This window comes from Malania oleifera, chromosome 13 (assembly GCF_029873635.1).
Source record: "Malania oleifera isolate guangnan ecotype guangnan chromosome 13, ASM2987363v1, whole genome shotgun sequence".
NCBI lineage: Eukaryota > Viridiplantae > Streptophyta > Magnoliopsida > Santalales > Ximeniaceae > Malania > Malania oleifera.
The window spans coordinates 15,191,214-15,205,367 of record NC_080429.1 but is presented as its reverse complement, the minus strand read 5'-3'; the positions used below and the strand labels follow the sequence as shown (position 1 = coordinate 15,205,367).

The window sequence follows — 14,154 nt, the reverse complement described above, 5'->3', positions numbered from 1 at the left end:
TACTGTCAAGAACTGGAAAATTATTCAAATGGATGTGAATAATGCTTTTCTACATGGTGATCTTCATGAAGAGGTTTATATGGCATTGCCACCTGGTTTTGACAGCAAGGGGGAGACTAATATGGTTTGTAAACTTAGAAAGTCCTTGTATGGTTTAAAACAAGCCTCACGACAATGGTTTGCAAAATTCTCTACTACTTTGACAGTTGCTGGTTTTACTTAATCAAAATCAGATTATTCCCGTTTCTCTAAGGTTGAAGGAGCATCTATCATCATGCTTTTAGTATATGTTGATGATATTTTAATTTCTAGCAATGATATTAATGCTATGGATTCTTTGAAGAATTATTTGAATACTCATTTCAAGCTGAAAGTTTTAGGTCCTTTGAAATATTTCTTGGGACTCGAAGCTGCTAGGTCTTCTAAAGGGATTCACTTGTGTCAAAGGAAGTTTTCATTAGAAATTATTGAGGATTGTGGCTTGCTTGGCTGTAAACCAGCTAATACACCAATGATTCAAAATCTGTCTCTCAATTCTAGTGATGGTGATGAACAAGAAGATCCTTCTCAATATAGACGGTTAGTTGGAAGGTTGATATACTTGACTATAACAAGGCTAGACATTACTTTTGCTATTCAAAGGCTAAGTCAATTTATGAGTAAACCTAGAACACCTCATATGGCTGCAGCTCATAGAGTAGTACAATATATCAAAGGTACGGTGGGATTGGGCTTGTTTTTCTCTGCCGTTTCAAATAATTTTCAGTTGAAAATTTATACAGATTCAGATTGGGCAGCTTGTCTGATACTAGGAGATCTGTTACTGGTTTTGCTATTTTTCTAGGTGATAATTTGATTAGTTGGAAGTCCAAGAAACAATGTACCATTTCTAGATCTTCAGCTGAATCAGAATATAGCGCTATGGCAGCGGCTTTTTGTGAAGTTAATTGGTTGAAAATTTTACTTTCAGATTTTGGTATTACATCTCATCATTCGACTTAGATGTATTGCGATAGTCGAGCTGTGATTCATATTTCTTCCAATTTGGTATATCATGAAAGAACTAAACATATCGAATTGGATTGTCACATTGTAAGGGAGAAATTACAAGAGGGAGTTATCAAGCTATTTCATGTAAAACAAATGATCAGATAGTAGATACTCTAACCAAGGCCCTTGGGTTATATCAATTTAATCATTTTATTGGCAAGATGGGACTAATGAATGTATATAGTCCATCTTGAGGGGGAGTAATAAGTTTTCTGTTTTATTTTTTTGTTATATTAGTTTGTATTTAGGGTCAGTAGAATTATGATTTTGTCCCTAAATGTTTGTTTATACCCACCTGTACTGTTTACTTAATACATACGAACGAAAATTATTTTCATTTCTTGATAAAATATATACCTTTCAAGCATCATAACAATAGCTTGAGGATTAGTTCTCGAGGAGTCATTAAACGTGGAACCATCCATAACCCCTAGGGCATCCACTCCGATCACCCTATACTTGGCGTCCACCACCGCCCCAACTTGGCACCCCTCCGTGGTAATGCCATATGGTCATCACCGTGTCCATGCAGAACTTCTCCAAAAAAAGGGCGGCGATGAAACGCCGCGACTATAGATTCACTGCCATGGCCACAATGAGTGCTAGAAGGCCTTGCACAGTCGGGTATCGGAACTTGGAAGAGGCTTCAGACATGACTAGTTTGGTTATGGTGGACCTGCTTTCCACACACTTTCTCAGGTCATCTGGGTGCTAGAAGTAGTTGAAGACGACCAAGGGGGTGTTGGAGCTTACAAGATGACCTGGAGCAAGATCAAGAACCAAAAAAAAATACATAAAGCTATTATAACTAATATGTGTAGTTAGATTAGTTGTTTAATGGTTGTTATTGTATCCTTACATAAGAAGCCTGCTTGTATACTCTACATTTGATTCAGGTTTTCAATGAATAGAAGAAAGATGATTCTTCTTCTTGCTTTTATCTTTGTTTTCAAAGGCTTTCCTGCATTTTACATGGTATCGAAGCTATTAGCTTCCGACAGACACACTGATTGAACTTCACAGGGAAATGCTTATTGAAGAAGCATAGTCATCTTCAAATTTTGAATTTCAACTGCAGACAAAGCTATGGTTGATCAAGGGAGTTTCAAATTTCAGAAATTAATTGATTCAATTTTTGTTGTTCTCTTAATTTTTTTTTTCTTTCCTCTCTTTACTGTTCCATTTCAATGGTGGAACGTGAATCTTCTATGCATTTTGCTTCTATGGCAAATGCTGATGAATCTTCAAGAAATCCTTCGAATGATTCTTCAAGTGTCTATTACTTGCATCCATCGGATAACCTTGGAGCTCTTCTAGTCTCTGAAATCTTGACTGGTGCAAATTATGTTGTGTGGAGTAGATCTATCTCCATTGCTCTTACAGTTAAGAATAAAATCGCATTTATAGATGGTACTTTGCCTCAATCCAATTCTGGTGATTCTCAGATTCAAATTGCCTGGTTGAGAGCAAATAATCTCGTTTTATCTTGGCTAATGAATTCAATAGCAAAATAAATTCGTGGAAGTCTGTTGTACATCGCAGCTGCGTGTGATGTTTGGGAAGAACTCAAAACAAGGTACCTTCGAAGTGATGGTCCAAGAGTCTTTATCCTAGAAAAATCTCTCAGTTTGATTTCTCAAGGAGCAAGATCATCACTGAATACTTCAATGAATTCAAGACACTCTAGGATGAATATATCAGCTACAAACCAATTCCAAGCTACAGATGTGGAATTCTTGATAGATGTTCTTGTAATCTTTTAAAGAATTTTACAGATAGGCAGCAATAAGATTATGTGATGAAGTTTCTCATTGGTTTACATGATTCTTACTCTATGATGCGAAGTCAATTACTTCTCCAATCACCTTTGCCTTCTAAGATTATGTGAGCAAAGTTTTTTCTTTGTTACTGCAAGAAGAAAGTCAAAGATCATTGTTTAATGCTGTTGGTTTTTCCATGGATTCTCATGCTATGATTGTTGCACAAACACAGAAGTCTGTTACTACTAATGGTACTCGCTTCAAAAAATCAAAAGCCAGAGGAAATATTATTTGTTCCCATTGTGGATATACTGGTCACCTTGTAGATAAATGTTTCCATTTGATTGGATTTCCACCTGGATGGAAAGGTCCATGAGGCAAGAAAATTATTACTCCTCAAAATGGAAATACAAATACAAATTTGTTCAATGCAAATGTTGCTTCTTCTTTGGAATTAAATTCAAGCATCTCAAATATATTTTCTCAAGAGCAAATTCAAAACTTCTTGTCCCTTGCAAATAGCCTTTCTAATACAAACATAACATCCACAGCAAATACTGCCTCTACATCAGGTATCATTTCATGTCATGTTGTTTAAGCTAACAAAAATGATTCTCCATGGATTCTTGATGCAGGAGCTACAGATCATATGATTTGGTCTCCCCATTTTTTCACTTCAATTCATCTACCAAAACAATCATCTACAGTCCATTTACCAAATGGTCAATCTACTCTCGTTATTTTCACTATACATTTTTCAGCCGATATTATCTTACATAATACTCTTTACATTCCTTCATTTAGTGTTAATCTCATATCTGCTTCAAAACTTACTAAAGAAAATTTTATTGGTTTGTTATCCAAATGTATTTTGCAGAACCTAATCAGCTGGAAGATGATTGGTCTTGGTGAAGTGAAATCTGGCCTATATCACCTATAATAATCTCCTGTTCTAGCAAGGAATAAATCTGATCTCAAGTGTATATCTTCTGTTTCTTCAGCAAATAATTGTACTACCAATGCTGATATTTGGCATTTTCATCTAGGACATATTCCCTCTACCAGAAATAAAATTTATTAGTGATATAAATCCCAATGTATCAACAAATCCAATTCATATACGTGAAGTTTGTCCTTTAGCCATACAAAAGAGGCTTGTATTTCCTGTATCAAGTAGCTATTCAAATAAAGCTTTTCAATTAGTTTATTGTGATATTTGGGGTCTTTTCTCACTTGTTTCATATTCTAGTTTTCATTATTTTCTCACTATTGTAGATGATTATACAAGATTTACTTGGTTTTATCTCATGAAAACCAAAACAGAAACTCGTACCATTCTCACAAAATTTGTTTCTTATGTTCATACTCAATTCAACACATTGATTCAAACTCTTAGAACTGATAATGGCCAAGAGTTTAACATGCCTGATTTCTACAATAGTTATGGCATAATACATCAATTATCTTGTGTTGAAACACCCCAAAAAAATGGCAGAGTTGAAAGAAAACATCAACACCTACTTAATGTGGCTAAAGCTTTGCTTTTTCAATCCAAATTGCCACTTTCTTATTGAACAGATTGTGCGCTAACAGCAACACATCTCATAAATAGAACCCATTCTTCTATTCTCCAAAATCAAACACCATACTTTCCTTCTATTCTCCAGCTTATAACTATCTAAAAGTTTTAGGGTGTTTGTGTTTTGCTAGCACACTCACTGCTCATAGAGGAAAATTCAAACCAAGAGCTTCAAAATGTATTTTTCTGGGTTATCCATCAAATGTCAAAGGGTATAAACTTTTGGATCTTGTTACTCTCAAAACCATTATTTCCAGAAATATAGTTTTTCATGAATCCATATTTCCTTCCATACCAGACACAATTCATACACCTTTTGTTTTTCCTAATTTTCCTCAATATTTTGATTCTTCGAAGTCCACTCATTCATCAATTTCTATTACACATACTCCCCAATCTGAGAACACTTCCATTGAACACACTCATATTTACACTCTCAGAAGATCTCAAAGGATCAGAAATCTTCCTGCATTCTTAAAGAATTTTTATTATGGTAATATGGCTTAAACACTTTCAGCTTCTCAATCATCTCTCAACTGTAACTCAGCTTCTAATAAAGGTAACCCTCATTCTATTCTTCATTATCTTTCTACTTCTCAGTTCTCCCCTAAATATTAAACATTTGTTGCTGTTGTTACTTCCACTTTCAAACCTCACACATTCAAACAGGCTATTGCTCATCCTCAATGGCAAAATGCCATGGCAGAAGAACTAAAAGCTCTTGAATTAAACAATACTTGGGATCTAGCCATTTTACCCTCCAATAAGATTGTAATAGGTTGTAAATGGGTTTATCGTGTCAAGTTCAACGCTGATGGCACAATTGCAAGGCATAAAGCCAGACTAGTGGCCAAAGGCTATACTCAACAAGAAGGGTTAGATTTTAATTATACATACTCTCTTGTTGCTAAAATGACAACTATGCAAACATTACTTGCGGTTGCTGCCATAAAACACCGGCATTTACATCAATTAGATGCAAATAAAGGCTTCTTACATGGAGATCTTAATGAAGAAGTATATATGCAATTATCACTAGGCTACTCTTCAGCAAATGACCCTCATGTATGCAAACTCAAAAAGAGTATCTATGGATTAAAACAAGCATCACGACAATGGTTTTCCAAGTTATCCACCTCCTTGATGCAATTTGGTTTTACTCAGGGCAAATTAGATTCTTCTCTCTTTATCAAAACAACCCCCTCAGCTTTTATAGCTTTACTCATTTTTGTTGATGATGTTATTCTTGCTTCTAACAGTATTGCTCAGATTAATGAAGTCAATAAATTTCTCTATGATTCTTTCACAATCAAGGATCTTGGTGAATTAAAATACATCTTGGGTTTGGAAATAGCTAGATCAGCTAAAGGCATTGCCATATCTCAGCAAAAATATGCCTTGGATATTCTCTAAGACAGTGGTTTCTCTGGTTGTAAACCAGCAAATTTTCCCATGGAATCTCCTCTGCAACTCAGCACAACAGATCTCGCAAATTTTCCCATGGAATCTCCTCTGCAACTCAGCACAACAGATCTCTCTCCTCCCTTACCTGATCCTACATCATTTCGAAGGCTCATAGGTCGATTGTTGTACTTAACTATAACTCGGCCTGATATTACTTATTATGTTCAAGCATTAAATCAATTTATAGCTAATCCAAGTACACTTCATCTTCGAGCTGCTGAAAGGGTTCTCAGATACATTAAATCTACACTAGATTAGGGTATTTTTATGTCTGCAAACTCATCTCTTCATCTCAAGGCATACTCAGATAGTGATTGGGGTGGTTGCTTGGATACTCGCCAAAGTGTGACTGGGTTTACAGTTTTTATTGGGGATTCTTTTATTTCCTGGAAATCAAAGAAGCAGTCCACTATCAGTAGATCATTTGCTGAGTCCAAGTACAAAGCTTTAGCCACAACTACATGTGAAATTCAAAGGCTTCTTTATCTGTTGGCTGATTTACAAATTTCTCATTTTCAAGCTGCCTTATTATATACAGATAGCAAACCAGCCTCTAAAATTGCTTATAATCTTGTACACCATGAAAGGACTAAGCATATTCAACTGAATTGCCACTTAGTTTGAGAAAAATTGCAAGCAAACCTCATTACTAAAATTCATATTCCTTCTAAGCACCAACTAGCTGATATATTAACCAAGTCTCTTGGTTCAATTCATTTTCATCATCTTATTCACAAGATGGGAATGATTAATATCCATTCTCATCTTAAAAGGGGGGGGGGGGGTGTTGGAGCTTACAAGATGACCTGGAGTAAGATCAAGAACCAAACAAAATACATAAAGCTGTTATAACTAATATGTGTAGTTAGATTAGTTGTTCAATGGTTGTTATTGTATTCTTATATAAGAAGCCTGCTTGTATACTATACATTTGATTCAGTTTTTCAATGAATAGAAGAAAGATGATTCTTCTTCTTGCTTTTATCTTTGTTTTCAAAGGCTTTGTTGCATTTTACTGGGGGTGGTGTTGGGATTCCGGTTTCCGAGGCGGAGCTGGCCAAAGGAGAGGGGCCCGTTGATTTTCTCCAGTATGATTCCTCCCCTGAGCATGGTGGAGCTTTGAAGAGAGGAGTTGAAGGTGATGGAAGCATTGGTCGTGGCTATGGTTCTTGCTTACTCTTGAGGGAGATTGGTGGACTGGGCAGCCTGCAAATGTGGCCCATTTCTAAGATTTCTTGTTGTTGGAGGATCGGTCAGCCCAGGAAAGTTTATGGGCCTAGAAAGTTTTATACGAGTGCTATGATTGGTGGGCTTAACCCAACTTCCATGCACTACAGTTTCTCCAGGCTCCTCGAAGTAAAGGTTGGGTGGTTTTCATTTTTCAGTGTCAAATACAACGAGAGTTATTTATCTCATCATGAAAGATTGAAAAATTAAGATTTTTTTTTTTTTTTCAAGATGCTGTTAAAATGTGAAAAATTTTACGTTATTCTTGTTTAGTAATTAAGAAAAAAATTAAATGGTTAAATATAAATTATATTAAAAAAATTAATAAACTAAAATTTTGTTTTACACCTAATCAATTTTTCTCTTTCTAAATTCTATATTATATTTATTAAAATTTTTATTCTTAATACACACTACTAAATATGAGAAAGATAAAAAAGAATTTACATTCACAATTCGTAACAATCACATGTTACATGGCGAGTAAAAGGAAGGGTGATAGGGGTCAGTAAATTGCACCCTTCTAATTTGCACATGTTATGTAGATATATCGTCGTTACAAGTTTGTAATGAATAATAACACTTAATTTGTTGTTTTTCTTGCACATGCAAATGATATGCCTTTTCTTCCAATTTATTATTTACTATTGTATGTCTTTTCGATGGATGAGTACCTCATGTCAAGTCTTTTTCCAAGAAAATTTGAACTATATAAGGATGATGTAGTCAACTTACCATCTACTTCTATCATGTTTGATTTGTGAAATGATCAACTGGTATAGTAATGAAATCAAAATTCTAATAGAAATTAGTATGACAAAGTCAAGACATAAATTTGGTTCCATTTGTCAAATATTTTAATTCCATTAATCTTATGTGTCAAACATCTAGTACTTTATTTTAACAACAAATTCAAATTATCTTAATGGAATAGTTTCTACATTTTTTTTGTTTTTTGGATTGAAGATTCAAGTTTTGTGTACTCCTTGATTTGATTAATGCAGTTTGTTAAAGCTTGATGTATATTATTGTTACTCAATCTAACAATTTAAACTTTTAAATAAAGTGATAGTTGGACATGGTATGAAGGCTGAGCACTTTTCAATCCGTCAAACTTTATTTTTAATCAGATTCTATATATGTAATCATATATAGCAGTTCAGTTAAATAAGACTGCAGAGAAATCCCCTCCACAGTTAACCCTGAAAACAACGAAGACACACGATTTAATTATTAAAATGTCTAAAAAAAAAATGCAGCACGAACAACAACTGAAATTCGATCATTTTCCGAAATGTTGAATATTGCTGTACGTGCATTTAATTTATTGTCCTCCACCTCCTCCCTTGAGCCGCTCATTCAGAATTCTTTCCCCCACATACCTGTGATTTGTACGTGAGGTGGCATTAGATTTAATTCAAGTAGGCATTCATAAGACAAAAAACGCAATATCTTGCCGGAATATTTTCCGGCGATACCGTTAGAAAAGTTTGTGTAGAAATATGTATACATAGTTACATACCTTCCAAGCATCATAACGGTAGCTTGAGGATTAGTCCCCGGGGAGCTGTTAAACGTAGAACCGTCCACAACCCGTAGCGCATCCACTCCGATCACCCTATACTCGGCGTCCACCACCGCCCCAACTTGGCACCCTCCGTGGTAATGCCATATGGTCAACACCGTGTCCACGCAGAACTTCTCCAGGGAAAGGGCGGCGGTGAGACGCCGTGGCCGCAGGTTCACCGGCATGGCCACAATGAGCGCTAGAAGGCTTTGCACGGTCGCGTCGGGGTATCGGAACTTGGAAAAGGCTTCGGACATGACTAGTTTGGTTATGGTGGACATGCCTTCCACACACTTTCTCAGGTCATCCGGGTGCTGGAAGTAGTTGAAGACGACCGAGGGGGTGGTGTTGGGGTCCCGGTCTCGGAGGCGGAGGTGGCCGGAGGAGAGGGGGCCGTTGATTTTCTCCACGATGATTCCTCCCCTGAGCATGGTTGAGCTCTGAAGAGAGGAGTTGAAGGTGGTGGAAGCATTGGCCGTGGCAGTGGTTCTTGCTTGTTCTTGAGGGAGATTGGTGGGCTGGGCAGGCTGCAAATGTGGCCCATTGTTTAGGTTGTTGGAGGATGGGCCCGCCTAGGAAAGTTTAGGAGCCTAGAAAGTTTTTTATTTTTTGAAAGATTGAAAAATTAAGATATTCTTTTTTCAAGATGTACTTAAAATGTGAAAATTTTTATGTTATTCTTGTTTAGTTATTAAGAGAAAAAAAAATTAAATGGCTAAATATAAAATATATTAAAAAATTAATAAACTAAATTTTTGTTTTGCACCTAATTAATTTTTCTTTTTCTAAATTCTATATTATAGTTAAATAAATTTGTATTCTTAATATACACTACAAAGAAAGATAAAAAATTCTTTACTTCACAATTCGTTATGTGGCGAGTAAAAAGAAGGAATCAGTAAATTACAGCATCCTTCAAATTTATAAATGTCATGTAGGTGCATGGTAGTTACAAGTTTGTAATGAATAGTATCACTTAATTTTATTTTTTATATAAAAAATTGGATGACACAATTCAATAAAGTGTAAAGTGTATGAGGATAGGTTACAAATATCCTTTTTTTGTAGCTACAATTTTGTATGTGCTCATAAGAAAAGGATTTTGCTTATTTTATTTTTGGGTCTCAAGGGAACAAAGGGACATAAAACATTAACATAAACATATAAGAATTTTTCATTTTTATGAAAACCCAACTAATTAAGTTGATCCATTTTAATCAATGAAAAAAAAAAAAAGGTTATCAAAATCATTAATCAAAACCAAAATCTACACCTTACCTTCGGATATTTGAAATTTGAACTTAAGTTTGAGTGGATTCCACGAAAATTTAATATAAATTTATATTAAATTTTATCAAATTCATACAAAAATAACTCAAAAAATTTAAATTTGGACTTTTAAACAATTTTTTTTTATTTTAATATTTTCCACATTAGCAGGACGTTCCCCTAGAGAGAGAGAGAGAGAGAGAGGGTTAAGAAGGAACCTCTTTAGCAAGTTGAGCTTGGGGCGAAATGGGGCCGAAACTGAGCCCACTAGCGGCTTCAATATAGCTATCGGACCGGGTAATGCCCACGGCCTGAAGGAGAGCAACTTCAACGGGCCGCGGAGAGGGAACGTAGATGGCATTCATCGGATTATCAGCCATCCTCTGCCCAACCATGGGCTGCTCCAATACCACTTCGATCCCATGGGCCTTTAGCTGATCGTTCGGCCCAATTCCACTCAGCATCAGCATCTGTGGGCTTCCCATCGCACCCGCAGATACAATGACCTCATTGTTGGGCCCATTGTTCAAGAACGCACCGTGCATCACTCCTAATGCGTCCTTGAACACCACGCCGTAGGCTCTTGGTCTTGGATTTCCTGCGCAGGGCATTCATCTCTTAGTAATTTTAGAAAAAAATTTTATCACATGTTTAGATAGAGACTAGGGAGGGAAAATCTTATGTTCCTCGAGGCGTCAAGTAGATCATTCTCGTCGAAATGGCTAACATTTTTATTTTCTTTGTTTACCATCCTCACCAATTGTTCTTAACAGGACCCTCTGAACCGTCGCGTGCAAATAAACAGCGATCCTTCCCGGATCAGCATACTCCAGCAAATCCGCTGCCGTGTGCCGATGGCCGTTCCGATCGAAGATGGATCCCCCAATCTTCGTCCCGTACAAATGCTCATAAGTGAACCCATTATCCGGCAACACCCCCACCTCCAGCAACCCGTCTTTCACCGCCGCCTGCCACTCCTTCACCTCCGGCTCGAACACCACCTTCCTTTCCACCCACCGGTACGCCTCCTCCACTCCCTGCGGGTCCCACCCTCCTCCGCCACGTACTCGGCGCTCGCCCGCGAGTAGAATCCCGCGTTCAGCGCGGTCCCGCCCCCGAGGACCCGGGCGCGCGAGTTGTACACGCCGTCCTCGGAGACGAAGGGCTGCGACGGCGAGGACGGCGAGACGTCGGCGAGGGAGGCGGCGAAAGAGCCCACGTTGTTGATGTTGGGGTTGCCGTAGGGAGAGCCTCCTCGCTCGAGGACTACCACTCTCGCGCCTTGGGAGAGAGTTGCGGCTAAAGCGCAGGCAGCGGTTCCGCCGCCGATGATGATGTAGTCGTAGTAGACTTTCGCCGGAGCTGATCTTGCGTCGTGGAGGAAGGAGTAGTTTGGAGCTGAAGAAGATGAAAAAATGATTAAAGAAGGTTGTGAACAAAGCGGTATTTAGTATGAACAGTTTCAAATTTAATTATTCTAAAAATCTTCTTCTGCTAGTTAAATTAAAACAATTGAAATACTAGTTAAAGTATTCAATGAATAAATTTCGGAAAATACTATTTGCATAACCAAAAAAAAAAAACTAATAACACTTCATCATTTTTTTATCCAATAAAACGAATTTGTCCTTTTTTTTTTATTTTTAATTTCACTTTTAAAGTAAAAAATAATGACTCAAAATGTTATTAATATATTAAAAAATAATGATAGTGCCCCATATTTATTAAATTTATGATCAATTAAAAGCACAAGTATGTTTTTCTTTTTTCCTTTTTTGAGTTGACTTAAACTTATATGGTCAGGAGTCCACGAAAATAAGGTTTTTTATTTACAATATTCACATTAAAACAATATTTTGTCACACTTTTTTTAATCTTATGCTTGCATATTTACTTTTCTAATGATGATTGTAAGCATTTTTACCCTTCCCTTACTCGCTTACGTATTTTTATAATCTTTTATTTATTTATTTATTTATTTTTTCCCATTCTAATAACTTCAAAAGGTATTTATGCTTTATTTTCTTTACTTTGTATGTGTGCATATTAATTAATCTTTGTGGTTGTTGGCTAGTGAGCATTTACGTGCATTCTTAGCCCATAAAAAATAAAAATGTTCATGTATGTGCATTTTTTTTTCCTTTTTATTTACCCTCACTTTAATTATCAAAAATTGATCCATGACCATAAAAATATAATATATTTTATAATAGATTTTAAATAAGTAATACAAATATTATGATAATTCCACTTGACAATTTTTTCCATATTAAAAAAATTAAATGATGAGTACTTATATACATAGTTAATCCAAAATTCAACTTAAACTTTTGAGTCAAGCTAGTTTCGCCCTAGGAACATTATATTTGGGTATTTGAAATTTGAATATTAGATTGAGATTGACATAATTATATTTATTTTTATCCAATTTATAGAAATTCAAATATATATGAAATTTGTAGTCATAATCACAACTTTTAACACCTTTTGCATTCATATTTCAAAGAAAATGTTTTTAGGCATTGATTTGGCACGAAGTTGGATTCCTATTAAAATTTTTATTTAGAATGTAATGCAAGATGATTAGTCAATTGGTTCATAATAAATATTTTTAATACCTAATAGCATTAAACAAAAAACCTTCACTCATGCAATATTATAGTTTGATTTAATTTTAGCTACATTTAATATATATTTCTTGAAATAATGTGATTTTATTATGCTAAAATTGAACGAAACAAATAAAAAAATATATATAATAAAATAAAAATTATATGGTAAATATGTAAAATAGTCAGCATTTCTTTACTTTCAATTAACTTGAAAGGTTCGCACTGGGGCCCTCCTCCCACGGTCCGAGCGGGCTGTGCTTTATTTCAATTAACTTGACAGTGCTGGCATGAGAGAGAGAGAGAGAGAGAGAGAGAGTGCATACCTTTGTCTGAGTAGCAAAAGCCATAAAAGAAGAGAGTTGCAGCAAGAGCAGCAGAAATAAATCTGCAGTACCCGCACACCCTCCCCATTAATCTCTGACGATCAATTCAGATCCCAACACTAAAACCACGTTAATTTCCAAGACCAATTCAACTCAGACCGAAAACCAACCTAATCTCCTCAAAATGCTCCAAACCCAGTTCCCCCTTTTTCTGTAATACTCACTTCTCGGGCACAGACTACTGCTGCGGCAGCTAGCTTATGCCATCTACTCTCTCTCTCTCTCTCCCTCTCTCTCTCTCTCTCTACCAGCTAGCTGATCTAGGCACTATGACCTCCAAGAAGGGAAGACAGCTGAGGCTGCCATGGATGATTCTTAGTTAGCTTGCTTCTCTCAACTATGGAGGGTTTAATTTATATATAGCGAACGGGGGGTACCATTTAATGCAAGCACGTGGAACACAAGGGGAAGTCAAGGCATTAAGTGCTAAGCAAACTGATCATACATATATATATATCTCTGCCTTCCTATTATGGTGTATATATATATATATATACACCATAATAGGAAGACAGAGATATATATCTGTCTTCCTATTATGGCTGCATATGGCTCTTCTTTATTAATGTGGATACATATATATATCTCTGTCTTCCTATTATGGTATATATATATATATCTGTCTTCCTATTATGGCTGCATATGGCTCTTTTTTATTAATGTGGAGAGCCACACTAGCGACTTGTCAATAACCACCGGTCCACTACACCCCGCCTCCTCCATTCCCTATTAATTGCCTTCATTTACAAGCAACCGTTTTGGATATACATCATCTCATCTAATTACCTTCTAGCTTGTACTTTTGTTGGGGTCGTAATTATATTGTAAATGCTTGTAATATTATATGGGATATGGAAAAGCTAGCTTTCTTAATTAAACCCTTGTCCTACATTTCAAGTTTAAGAGTGGTGTTTGTTCTAATTGAAGGGGTATATTTTTAAAATTAATTTTTCTAAATTAATCATAAAATTTCAAGTAAGATAACGTTGGAAATAATTCAAATACAACAATCATGTCTATTTGAAAAGATACATTCTCTGCGGAGTAGTATTAGTTTATATGGGTATAGTTATTAATTTTTTTTGAATTTAATAATAAAGTTTTTTTATAAGATGACTGTTGGAGATAATTGTTAACAACCATAATTAACTATCATTTTAAAATATAGTTTTAAATTCAAATATAAGAATTATGTCTATTTTGACGAGATATTGTTAGGACCCTGTGAGCAACCATAAAAATG

General features: G+C 35.8%; 1 pseudogene; it reads right to left on the bottom strand.

The window, feature by feature from the left end:
• Nucleotides 1-8,178: 8,178 nt before the first annotated feature.
• Nucleotides 8,179-13,216, bottom strand: LOC131146342 (protein HOTHEAD-like; annotated as a pseudogene).
• Between the last annotated feature and the right edge of the window lie 938 nt (nucleotides 13,217-14,154).